Raw genomic sequence first — 13,716 nt, forward strand, 5'->3', positions numbered from 1 at the left:
AATTGAATGAGCAGGGAAAGGTGATGTAGGCATTATAAAAAGTAACAGTCTAGAAGTTTTGGTATATTTGCTGTGGTGTTTGGTCAGTTTCCCAAGCATTGGGGAGGGGGGAACAGCCTGCTCCACCAGGGGCCTCTCCAGCGGCCGCAGGGGGGCTTCGGCTCCAGCGCCTGGAGCGCCTCCTCCCCCTCCTTCTGCACTGACTTTGGTGTCTGCGGGAGGGTTTCTCGCTCTCCCAACTGCTGTTGAGCAGCAGGCTTTTGTTTGTTTCTTTGTTTGTTTTCGTGGATGTGCTCTCACAGAGTCACGGACTGTGTTGCTTATGGCTTGGCTCTGGGCAGCAGTGGGCCCCTTTGGGGCCAGATGAAATTGTCCCTTATCTATCACGGGGAGGTTTCTGGGTTTTTCTCACGGGGGCTGCCACTGCAGTTTCCCACCCCCACACCCATCACCCCCCCCCCCCCCCCCAGAACCTTGCCATCAAACCCAATACACTGGAGCAGCTAAGTGATTACTGACTTGTAAAGTATCAGGGATTAAATTAACTAATGAAACCCTAAATGTGATGGGGGTAGAAGGGACTGGGATAACAGTGCCACTTTTGGGGAATACTAAGCTGAGACCAGGGGATAAAATGATCACTGGACAATTATTGTATGTATCCAAGGCAGGGACTAACTTGATGGGAAGGGATTTGATGATTAAATTGGGCATTCAAATAGTAAATTGTTAGACTGGAATAACAGTGTTATTAATGGAGTGCTCTCTGGCCCTGAGAGCAAACATACATGTATATTCACCTCTGACTGGAAAGACCCTGAAATGGGGGCAGAAGCAACAATATAGGTGGACAATTTTACCTCAGGGCTATACAGGGCCACCTATCTATTTGGGTAAATTCTAAAAAAAGATTTTGGAGCAATTACAACCTCCCAAGGAGGTATTAATGTTACAAATATGTGGATCATTTTAAGGAAAATCGATACTCCCTGATGGGAGAGAAATGCTGAATAAAGTGATAATGAGGCAAATATTAACTGTTTTACATCAGAAGAGTCATTGGGAGGTGCAAGCAATGTGTGATGTTGTTCTAAGAAAGCATGTCTGTGTAGGAATATATACTTTAGGGAAACACACATGCAGAGGATGTACTATATGTCAAAAGGTAAATAAAAAGGTCTTCTGTAACCCATCTAGAGGGGGACGGGAGCCAGGGCTTTGACCTTTCCTAAGTATACAGGTAGACTTTACTGAGTTACTTGTTTGTCCTAATTGACCACGTGACTGAATGGGTGTAAAGCTTTACTGCAAGGATTAAAGCAGGCCTTAGAGATTGAGTGGGATTTTCACAGCCCCTGGCACCCCTTCTCTTCTGGAAATGTAGAGCGAATGAATGGTGAAATTAAGAAACAACTAACAAAACTTATGCTGGAAACTAAGTCTTCTTGGGTAAAATGTTTACCCCTTGCACTGTTAAACATATGGACACAGCCCAGAACTGATGTAGGAATTTCTCCTTTTGAAATGCTGTATGGTATGCCCTATGACTTGGAATTGCCACTTGATCACCCTCAATTCTAATTAAGACTTGGAAAGAGACTTTTTTTAACACCACGATGGGGAAGGCCCCTATGTTGTTTTGCTTACTACAGAAACAGTCGTCCGGACTGCAGAGAAAGGATGGACACATGCCATCCGTGTTAAAGGACCCATCTGTGACAAGAAGTGGGAGATCGCTCCAGGAAACAAAGACCTGAAGCTCACATTGCAACGAACTCGATAGGTACCGTGGGTTAAGGTAGAGGCTCTCCCCTGAAGAACACTACTGCTGCCGAGAAGAACTAAAACCTCGTAGTTGGCTGCAACCCAACTGACGAGTGAGGCAGAGGAGTGAATAAGTGGGGAAAGAAATGGGCCTCAGCCATTCCTATCGGTATTTGGGGGTTCTCGCAGTGATTTCATCCTGCATAGTGACTCAACACCACCCCCACCAACCTTTTAAATGGACTTTAAGTCGATTCGAAGATCAACAGGTTATTGCAACCCAGATAACATCGGGGGGGGCCAAGCTTTACTTCTACACTATGTCAGCTGATCTCGAGGCCCTGATGCTGGGAATATATGGGATTTTATTTCTGCCCAAGTTCTAACCTGGGAAAGGGGTACTGTAAATGCCTGAATGTGTATTATTGTGCATACCGGGGGTGTGAAACCATTGCTACAGACTGGACACTCGGGGCTGGTCAGGATAAATTCTTACAAGTGGGATATGGGCTGCAAGGTTGTAACCGACAATTGGATCCTTGTTACAGGTGGCGAGGGCATGGTATAGGGTATACAGGAACCTTCCACGGAAATAAAGAAATTTGCAAGGTTCTGTATATAAATATAACAAACTCAGACGATACTAGCTGGGTACTAGGGAAAAATGTCAGATTTTACTAACATGGAACAGATAGGGGAGGACTCATACCAATAAAGAAGGAAAAACCCGAGACTTCCAAGGTAGTCGGGCCTAATAAAGAGTTATTAGGGGAAGGTTTGGTTGTCCAGACTGTAAAGATACCTGGGACTGCCCAACCTACTACAGTGTTTTCTAATAAGTCAACAGAGTTATCCTTACCCACACTGCTTCCAAGCATTGTGAAAAAAAAAAAAAAAAAAAAAAAGAAAGGGGTTGTACCCGAGAGTAGTATGTGGAAAGTTATAAATGCTAGTTTCCAGGTACTAAATCGAACTAATCTTGAGATAACTGAAGGGTGCTGGCTATGTGTAAGTGTTAAGCCCCCATATTATGAAGCTATAGGAGATATGGGGAGGTCTGAATATTCAAACGAGTCAAATCCTTCCAAGTGCAGTTGGGGTCAGGAAATTGGGATAACTTTGACTCAAGTTATGGGAAAAGGTAGATGTATCGGCACAGTTCCAAGAGATAAAAATGATCTGTGCCATGCCACTGAAAAAAAAAAAAAAAAAAAAAGTACCAAACACACAAATGATTAATTCCTGCAAATAACACTAGGTGGGTATGTTCATTGTTGAGAGTCACTCCTTGCCTATCTTTAAAATTGTTTAACACATCTCACAATTTTTGTGTACAGGTGGTCATTATACCAAGGATTCTATACCACACTGAAGAGTATATGTATACCCATCACACAGTGGCTGAATACCATCTGGTAAACATCATACTGGGGTGGTAAGAGATACAATGACTAAATTGCGGGAAGGATCAGAAAAACGCAAAAGGGAAAATGAGGCTCCTCAGAATTGGTATGAATCCTGGTTTAATTACTCACCTTAGCTTACTACACTGCTAACAACCATAGCGGGGCCCTTGTTGTTACTTATATTAACACTGACTTTTGGACCATGTATATTCAATCGAGTAATTGCAATTGTGAAAAGACAATTGGAAGCTGCTCATCTTATGCTTGTGTATGCTAAGTATGAATCTCTTGAGCAGGAGGAGGACGACGCAGAAACTTTGATGCTCAGCAAGAAAATATTGCAAAAATTCAATGAACAAAATATGTTAGAAAAAGAAAAAGGAGGGATTGTGATAAATTAGTAGGGGCTTGTTCATTGTCCTTGAGAATTTAAAGAATCTACTGAGGAGATAAGGTTTCACAACTCACAGCATTGTAACATGGGGACAAATGGGGAAGGGGGGTTGGGTAAACATCCTTGTTAAAACAAGGATTTTGTAAGATACCACCCACCCACCTCAAGACATCCTATTTTGCCCCCACCTGAACACAAGCACAACGCATGATCACCGGAGGAAGAATAACGACCCCCAACAACAGACTGCGCAGCCTCAGAACAAGTCTCGACAAGTCGACAAGTCGACAGGTCAAGTCTCGACAAGCCAGAACTTGAATGCTCTAAAACAGCGACACTGGAAAGGGGAAGTTGCGTGCTGTGGTGGAGCGGAGACTCCCCAGCCACCCAGCACTGTTTTGCTTGTGTCTGCTTACTTGATTAATAAAATAATTTCAATAGACCAGAAAATTGTGTGGTCTAACTTATAACATTAGGGGTGGCAGCTTTTTCCAAGACTGACCTACGCCTGGCACCTAATCTGCGTTTCAGTAGATGTACAGAAGGGAACAAAGAGCTGTGTTATTAGCACTGTATTTAAAAAGCTACCGTGAAGAAGATGCCTGTGTTGAGCGGACAACAGGAAGCTTTCATTGCATCTCCAGGCAAAGGAGAGGAAAAAAACATATCACTGAGGCAAAAATGTGTTTCTTCTTATCCACTTCAAGACGATGTTGAAAACCTGGTATCCTAAATGCATCTTTACCTATGGAACCACAGTCAGCTCATTGCATTGCAACTGGAAAATTTCATACTTAAAAGGGAATGACAGGCAATGAGGAAGCAGGAGCGTTCCTGGCATCAAAACTTTTGCTCTTTGAAGTTTTGGGCAAACTTCTCCCCGTTATTAGTCGGGAGAGAAGAAGACCTTCACAGTTAAATATATATAAAGGCGTAAATCTCGGTTGTACATGAACAGCTGTCACAACTAAGGGTTCCCAGAAGCCCCATTCTGGTTTTTCTGACTTGGGGAAAAGATCAACTTTTAGCGTCTGAGGTAAAAACATTGCTAAAAGCAGCGGTATGTGGAAACACAGCGTATTGAAGAGAAGTACGTAGTGGGAGTTAAAGCAAAACGTAGACTAAGATATCTGGACACGTATTGAAGGAAGAGCTCCTCTTTATTCAACTTGGAGGTGGAAAAAAAGGAGGTTGGGGGTGGGTTTTTTGTTTGTTCGCTGTTTGTTTGTTTTTTCTCCAAAGGTTTTGGGGGTGTCCCAGCCAGCCCCGGAGGACATTCCTCCCTCAGCACCGGGCACCTGAGGGGAACTCGGGGCTGGAGAAGAAGCCGAGGTCGGGGAGCCGGGCGCCCTCAGCGCCTTTATGCCCTGAGCCGAGGCGAGCCGAGCCGGGCCGGGCCGGCCGCCGCCTGCCGGGCGGAGCGGCTCCGCCCCGCTCCCTGCCGGGGGAGGCTGAGGCACCGCGGCCCGCCGCTGCCCGCCGCTGCCCGGCCCTGCCCGGCCCTGCCCGGCTCTCAAACCCTCCCGGGGACGGGGCGGGGAGGCTGCGAGGCGCCGGGAGGATGCGAGTGGGCGCCGCGGGCTGCGAGGCGAGGGCCCGGGCGGCCGGCGGAGCTGGGACTCGGCGACGGCTCAGCGCCCGCCCCGCCGGCAGCGGACGACTCCCAGAGACACAAAACGGCGGCGGCGGAGGAGGAGGCAGGCGGCGGGGCTGAGAGGAGAGGGGGGCGAGGCGGCTGCGGGAGGCGACCCCAAGCGGCCACGGGAGACCCCCGGGGAGAAGGCGAGGCGCTCCCCCGGCCGGCCCTGAGGAGAGGGGCGGCTGCGAGCACCCCTTCCCCGGCTCTGTGAGGGGGGAACGGGGCGCGGTTGGGCTGTGACAGAGCCGGGGGTATGGGGGGCACTCGGGCAGGGCGAGCAACTTCGCTTTCCGTGCCTTGAACCGGGACGGAGCCAGCCGAGACCGGGCTCCCCCCCCTCTATATATACACACACGCGCTCGGTGTGGCGGTGGGAGGGGAGCGGGGCCATGTCCCCAGCCCTGCCGGGGGGTTTTGCGGTGCCGGGGGCCGCCCTGACGCCCGGCTGTCCCCCAGGTGCTGCGCGGCGCTGGAGATCGGCAGCCGGCGGGGCGAGGCGCCTAATGGAGGCGGCGGCGGGGCGCTGAGGGAGCGGAGAGGCTGCGGCTGTCAGCGCTGCCCGGTAGGTGCTGGGGCTCCCCATCAGGCTTGACGGAGGAGTTTGGCTTCGTTGAAGGGTGAGTCAAGGCTGAGGTGGCGGTCCCAGCCGGGACAGGCGCCCCAGAGAGCGCCTTGGGGCTGTCAAAGTGCACGGCGATCCGTGCAAAGGGGGCTTTGTTGTGGAAGGCCTGAGGTGAACACGAGCAGCCCGCTGGAGGGGGAAAGGAGAGGGGAGTTTGGAAAGCTGCGCTGCTGGTGTTAAGCAGCAGCCTGTGCTGTGTTGGTGTTTGCTCAGAGGGGTTTCACGCACGAGGAGCTGGTGGGTGCTCTGAGGAACCTGGTCCAGCTGTGGAGAACAACCTGTATGAGGCAAACCCCAGGACCCAAATGCCATAGGCTGTAAGTCCAAACCTCCCCGAACAAGCAGACATTAAGTAGAAAACCCATTTGTTACCGTCTTGAAACATTGCCAGCAAGGCAGCCTCTTCCAGTTACGCTGTTAATTGGGTTCCCCGGAGCTCGTTAGAAGGAGGTGCCATTTTTTCTAAACGAGGTGACTGCTAACTTCAGGCTGGCAGTCCTACTAGCTTTCCTCGGCCAAAAAGCCCTCTGCATTTCCGTAAAGCACCTGTGCACTGTGCTTGTTTAACAAAGACAAGTTTGAGACATAACACTTGGAGGTAGGGCACGCATTCTCTTTGTGAGGCTTTCCTACTCCTTGAATGCTTCTTGTGGCTCTCCTGGGCTCTCTCTTCTCTTGCCAAGCCCTCGATGACCTGTGCCTGCTTCAGCTGCATCCAGCGCTCCATTTGCTAGCCGTAATTGTCGTCATTTATCTCTGCTGGTTATTACTGGGAAAACCGATGTTTATCGCTGTGTGTCCACGCGTCCCTGGAGCCTGTTAGAGCTGGCTTTTGAACGGTTCTGCCTTTTGTAAATTTCTCTACGCTGAAGAATTTCTGTCAAGTGATGGACTTTGTGCTGTTGTTAGGATTCCTTTTGTTCCTAATGTACCAAAAAGGCTGTTTCCTTGGGTCTTTTGCTTCCCTTAGCAGTTTGTGGTGTTTCACTTAGGCTTATTACTATCCTTGCGCTGTTTTCTCCCCAGTCACTTACAAAGCCTGAGGGACAGGATTAATTTTTTTTTAATCTAGTTACCATTAATATAAATGATCTTTTTGTTTGGATGTGACTTCTGAATTCATAACAGTCTTACTTCAAAGATCTACGACTGGTTTTGAAGTCTGATGCTTTCTTCAAGTTTGAGTTGAGAATTTCTTCCGTCTTTATGGAACTAACTTCTAAAGCAGCAAGTCAGTGTAAACTGTTTTTCTAGTTCTGCTTGCAGGTAATAAATATAACCGAGGCATACTCGCTTGTGGCTGAGCTCTGGCCAATCTCTATTTCTATGGTCAGTTTCGCTTTGTGTCTCAAGGCTGAAGTCTAGCTGAGAATTCCCCTGTGCCAGATGCAGTCTTTTTGTATATTATGAAATTAGCCTCTCTAATTCTGAGAAATCCTGAGCCTGTTGCAAAATTGACAGAACGAGCTCTTTGGGGTCTGTTTAATAGAAGTCCTACGTGATAAGTTTTGGGGTGATGAGGGGAGGGGACATTCTGACCACATTTGGCGCAGTGCAGGAGGGCCTGGACGCGCTGTTCCCTTCTGTGAACTCACGGTCGGTATTCCCTCTCCGTCCTGTGCCAGAGACGTGAGGTCACTGATCCATAAATGCCTGAGATGGTTTGCCTCGGAGTTGCCGGTGACTTGTAAACAAGTGATGCAATTTTCAGGATAGCACGGTTTCCCCTCCTCCCTTTGTTTCCTCGCTATTTCCCAGTCAGGTACCAGTATCAGTGTTCAAGTCCGGCTGTCGGTTGTATCACCTTTGCCGAGTGTGTGCTCACAGGAATCCAGTTTTGTGGTGTTGTTAATTAACTTTCTGACACTGTCACATCAGGCACTAAAGGTGCTTCCTCCTGCAGTCTACACAAGGGATGTGATGACTCAAGTTTTCAACATCTTTATTGTCATTGGTAGTATTAATTCTGATGTTCATCTTTTATTGCAGTCCATCATGTTAGTTTGGTTTGGTTTCGGTTTGGTTTGTGGTTTCGTTGTTGGTTTTTGGGGTAGCTCAGGGCCTCCTGAAATACTCCAACCACTCTGCTGCATAAATAGTTGTTTCTTTTTCTGTGGAGATGGGAGCCACCAAAAATGCCTCCTTTCCTTATCCTGTAGCAGCCAGATGGCATTTCGTAACGCTGCGCCATGCCTCCCTTTGGCTGATGGTTCATTTCCAGTTCTCTTGCCTTTCTGAGAGCTGGAAGGAACCACACCAGGACCACTCACCTCTTTTCGTGTACCCTTCAGAGTGCAGTGAGCTGCAAGGTGTTGCATAAAGCAGCATCTCTGCTTCCAGGGGATCCTTTCTACCCAGCTCTGGAAGTCAGCCCAAAGGGAGCACACGGCTGCTGACGTGGGAGAACGTGAAGGGAAAAACAGGCAAGAACTCTGACCACGTTGCTACTAGCTCTTAGAAGACCTTGGAGATGGATCATGGAGAGCTTAATGATGCAAACATGCTTTGAAAGTTTGACTTCTGCTTGCACCTAACAGGTCCAGAAGAGCTCACTTCCAAAAAAACCAACAGGCTTCCAGTTGTGTTTGGAGCCGTTCCAGAAAGCCACTTGGTGTTGCAGGTTCTCGTTGGGTGCCTTGGCCTTCTTGACCCACAGCTTGAAGCCGCTGCTGGAGCCAGCCTTGGAGCCAGCAGGGAGCTCCTGAACTTTGTCATGGTTATGGCAAAGGCTGCAGGTGTTCAGCGCCCTGAATCTGGAGAGCATCTCTCAAGCCACATATAGTTTGTGAGACCAGAAAGAGCTGCCGGCTTATGTTGCAGGAAGCACGGCCGAAAGCACGACAGACACACAGTAGAGTCAGATCATGCTCCATTTTATTGCCCGAATAGCCTAACTTTTATAGAGAACTTAACAGGGGTGGACAGTGTTTCACACAAGATTATTGGTCAAAAGCACTCAGACAAACAACTGCAAGAAAACAACCCCACCTGCAAGAAAACAACCCCCTTGTGATTAGCAGTCACATAGACCTTGTCCTTGAAGCCAGCTACTGGTAACAATATTTTTCTGAATTCCTCAATTGGGCGATGTGGGAACACTGTCATGGGAACTTCTCATAGTTGCCCTGGTAGCTTGGTTTGCTCAGCTACAGCAAGCCATGGGATTTTTGCTGTTTCAAGAAATCCCTCAACAGACTTATAATGAGTGCTGTGACTTAGGCGCACGGTTTGTAGAGGTTTTAAGGCGTAGTGCATGAGTGCCAGGCTCCTGTTTGGTCACTGGGACAAAACGAGATCTGGGAATGTTGGATGTCCTAAAAAGAGTACAGGGGAGACAACCGGGGAGGAGATGTGGCTCTTGTTGGCCTTGTTTAGCCCCCAGCCCCTCTACACCCCACAAACCTTAGTTACAGCTGTGGGCTTCTGCAGAACGTCACAATGCCTAGTAAATCTTCGGGATATACTTTAAAAGCAGGAAAATACTGTGTTGGTTTCTTTTTTTTTTGTATACATAGGGCAGCTGCCAGCAGCAGCACCTGCTGGAGTCGAGGGTGCTGAGCAAGGCAGGGTCGTGTCCCGAGCAGCAGTCACAAGGGGAGCTGAGCGGAGCCCGCCTGAAAACTCGGGGGGTTACTGCTTCTTAGTGTTATAAATGGCTCAGGATTCAAATTAGGATTAAATAAAAAAAATAGGATTTATTAGAAGAATATAAAGGAATAGAGGTAAGCAAACAGCGCTGGTTGCACTGGGAGTCTCCGCTCCACCAGGACGCACACCAGTTACATCAAGCAGCTGATTTTTATGCACCTAGACTAATACATATTCATTACTACTTCTAAAAAAGTAGATTATTATAATTAGCTTCCGGGGTCCAGTTCCTCCTACTGGAGCATGCGCATCAGTCTCCTCTGGGGGTCTCTAGGGGTCTTTCATGCTGAAGGCTCGTAGTCTTCCTCTCACCCTTTGTACTTACTCGGCACTATTCCAAGTTTATGGAACACTCTCTGTACACTCTCCACAGGTCTTGTCTCCCAACCGTCCTTCAGCTTCTTTTCTCTTCCTCTTAATCTCTTGGCCCCCCTGGCCAGATACCAAGGATCCCATAACAGTCACCAGCAGTCACCGGTTATTATCAGTTGTTCTGAAACTCCCAAACAGGTTGGCGACTCACGAGCAATTAAAACATTCTTTCCCAGCTATTCACAGTCATCTACATAACATCTATAGCAGTGTTAAATCAATCTCGAAGAAGACAGAAAAGAAAAATTGTAACTGTTAGAACTAGAAGTCAGGAATAACAAAAGCAAACAGGTTCATAAATTTAAGGAGTGTTTTCTGAAGACGTGATAAATTGACTGGAATGAGGGGGAGACTGGGACACACTGCATCTGTGGTTCAAGAACTAAATTGCCAGTGCAGGGCCCAGGCAGACAGGATTCAAACAGAATTATTCTTTATGGACACGAATTTATGGACACGAATTGGAATTGTTAAAACATTCCTCACATTAGCAAGCCGAAACACAGCTCCCCGTCCCCAGTACTCCTCGCTGTGAGGATGAGGACTGAGGAAGGCTCACCCTGCCTGCAGCTTCTTCAGTTCTTCGTGCGGGGAACTCTTGGAGGAGCTGGTGCCTCTGGAAAGAAAGCACCTGTTGGTACTGTGGGCATCTGAGCGTGATGCTAACCCACGCAGCGCTGCCCCTTGCATCTGACAAATGTTTTACAACTTCAACTTCTTTGCAGGTTCTACTTAAATTTGGTGGAGGAGGCTGTGGCTGAGCAGAGAACTAATTTGTTATTTCAATAACTGGAATAATTTACAATGGAAAGAAGCTTTTTTTAGTTAAAAGTTGTGTTTCTGATTACAGCTTCCGGTATTTTACCTCGCAGTCCACAAACACTCTTCTTAAACTTGATTCCTGACAAGTCGCTTTTCTCAATTCTCGCCTTCTTGGACTCCACCAGGGGAAAAGGAAGGCCCTGCTAATATTGCTTGGCTGTTTCCTTCCGGAGGAAGGAGGGGAGAGTTGAGAAAAAGAGGAATGAAGTAAAATGAATTTACTCTTTGCACATGTGCTGAAAGAATAGGCAGGTGTTCTTGGGAATATCTCATTTAAATCTCTGTGTATGTGTTTCGAGAGGATGCATCCTCACTTAGAGGAGCCAACATCCCATTGCCGGACCTAATCCTGATGGGGCTGGCATCTGAGGGTTACGCGGGCTGCCCCCGGCAGGGCTCTTCCCACGCGGGGAGGCCGAGGGAGTCGGTCGAGCACTGCTCCGCTGCCTGGAAAGATTCAGTCATTTCCACCCAAAGCGAGGAAATAAAAAGCTCGGTCAGCCATTTCATCTGGAGATACCCCGCCCTCCTCCAACAAATACGAAAAAGGGAAAATGTAGGCTTGGGCCCTCACATATCCCAGCAGTTTGCACCCATTTGGGCGATGCGATTGGGGTCGGGGCAGGCAAAATAGAAGTTACCTTTATTTTTTTTTTTAATTTCGGCAGAGGAAGTTGTAAGGTTGATGTTGCCCCTTTGATATTTGATTTAACCCACTGACTGCCCGGGAAGGAAGGAGTCTGTTTAGTTTACCTTTGTCCTAGATTCAGTTTTAATATCTCATGTTTAAATGGGGGGGGATCTTTATTCTTAATGATTCATGCCGCCTCAAAGCACAGTGGCTTCTACTTGTGTGCTGCCTTTCCCACTGGGGGATGCAAACACAAGAACAATCATTTCAGACTCCTCCTTCAGTTTCCAAGAGAACCTTAGCTGCTCAGGGATAGCTCTGAATTTTAAAAGCATTTTTTTCTTCCAAATTATGTATTGATTGCACATAAAATAGAAGCACCGTAATATGCAATTTCAAACAAATGCACGGGGGTGCTTGATTGCTTTTAATGCTCCTCCTTTATTTTTATTTTATTTTTTTTCCTCCAGCAGAAAACAAAAAGTGGATTCTGTTCCCATAAGCCGCTCTTGCAAAATCCGCACAAACATTTATTAGTCTAGACACAGAATATTCTCAGCCGGCCTCAGCCTGACGATGGCAAAAAGAAATAAAAATAATAATAATAAAAAAAAAAAAAAAGAAAAGGCAAGCTAATATTGTACTTGGCTGCGAAAAGGGAAGGGGGGAATCATGCCCCAGGCTAGTGAAGCTGTAACATTTTGCTGGGGCTGCCTGCAGCAACAGATGCATCTCGTTCCCCTGGGCTTCCAGTCCTGCCTTTTCTCTTCTGCTGAACTTGGCCGCTCGCAAACATTCCCTGTGAGTACCACACCCCGGGCTTCTCCTGGACGCTTTTGATTTGATTGAATGATGGCCCCAGGCATGCTCCTCTTCACCAGGCCTGCTCTTGTGCCCCAGAAATCATGTAGCGAATTCATTGATTGGAAAACGTGCAAAATAGGTGGGGTGACTGGTAGAAATCAAAAGGGTTTGAAATAGGCGATGTGACCGCAGCTTAAACCTGCAGGAAGGGAGCATCGACCCGAATGGTTTATCTGAATCTTCAGCTGCAACTTCTGTAAATACCAGCTCCTTCTCCTCATTTGCTACCATGGCAGTTTGCAGACTTTTGCTGAGTTAAAAGGACAAATCATAGTTGTGCGCGTTTGTTTGATCAGGCCTTTACCTCAGTGCTCACGTTCTCAGACTGCTGGGGTTTTATATTTTTGTCATTTTCTTAGAAAATGGCGAATGATGCATATCCCGGCTTCCAGATGATTAGTTCCTGTTGCTCCCAATTTGTGTCAGGCTGCGTTTGGTTGGAAATGAAAATGTAATTGCAAATTCCCCTAAACAGCACAACATGTCTGTGGTATTAATTAAAGCACTGTAAATACGTAGAATATCTGAGAATGCATTCCTTCAAGCGTGGCCGTGTTTTTTTAAACCTACAGAGGAGGCAAAATACGGTATTTAGGCTTAGTAGATGTTATAAATGGCTCAGGATTCAAATTAGGATTAAATAAAAAAATAGGATTTATTAAAAGAATATAAAGGAATAGAGGTAAGCAAACAGCGCTGGGTGCACCGGGAGTCTCTGCTCCACCAGGACACACACCAGTTCCATCAAGCAGCTGATTTTTATGCGCCTAGACTAATACATATTCATTACTACTTCTAAAAAAGTAGATTATTATAATTAGCTTCCGGGGTCCAGTTCCTCCTACTGGAGCATGCGCATCAGTCTCCTCTGGGGGTCTCTAGGGGTCTTTCATGCTGAAGGCTCGTAGTCTTCCTCTCACCCTTTGTACTTACTCGGCACTATTCCAAGTTTATGGAACACTCTCTGTACACTCTCCACAGGTCTTGTCTCCCAACCGTCCTTCAGCTTCTTTTTCCTTCCTCTTAATCTCTTGGCCCCCCCTGGCCAGATACCAAGGATCTACATAGTATCTCATAACAGTCACCAGCAGTCACCAGTTATTATCAGTTGTTCTGAAACTCCCAAACAGGTTGACGACCACGAGCAATTAAAACATTCTTTCCCAGCTATTTACAGTCATCTACATAACATCTATAGCAGTGTTAAATCAATCTCGAAGAAGACAGAAAAAAAACCCTGTAACTGTTAGAACTAGAAGTCAGGAATAACAAAAGCAAACAGATTCATAAATTTAAGGAGTGTTTTCTGAAGACGTGATAAATTGACTGGAATGAGGGGGAGGCTGGGGCACACTGCATCTGTGGTTCAAGAATTAAATTGCCAGTGCAGGGCCCAGAGGCAGACAGGATTCAAACAGAATTATTCTTTATGGACACAAATTTATGGACACGAATTGGAATTGTTAAAACATTCCTCACATAGATGAAATGTATTGCTTCTGTGGTGGCAGATCCGTGTCTTGAGACTTTAAACCTGGTGGATCTCGTGCTCGA

General features: G+C 47.1%; 1 protein-coding gene across 3 annotated transcripts in view; it reads left to right on the plus strand.

Annotated features, from left to right (window-relative positions):
- The first annotated feature begins 4,991 nt into the window (after positions 1–4,991).
- LOC139999529 (ubiquitin carboxyl-terminal hydrolase 42-like) overlaps positions 4,992–13,716 on the plus strand; it is a 28,529-nt gene continuing 19,804 nt past the window's right edge. For 2 of the 3 annotated variants that reach the window (XM_072027999.1, XM_072028000.1), the window contains exons 1-2: positions 4,992–5,261; positions 5,660–5,765. The gene's annotated coding sequence lies outside the window, so the exon portion shown is untranslated. The remainder of the gene's footprint in view (positions 5,262–5,659; positions 5,766–13,716) is intronic. The other variant, XM_072027998.1, reaches the window with a different exon arrangement.

The sequence above is a fragment of the Anas platyrhynchos genome, chromosome 26 (genome assembly GCF_047663525.1).
Source record: "Anas platyrhynchos isolate ZD024472 breed Pekin duck chromosome 26, IASCAAS_PekinDuck_T2T, whole genome shotgun sequence".
NCBI classification, from domain to species: domain Eukaryota; kingdom Metazoa; phylum Chordata; class Aves; order Anseriformes; family Anatidae; genus Anas; species Anas platyrhynchos.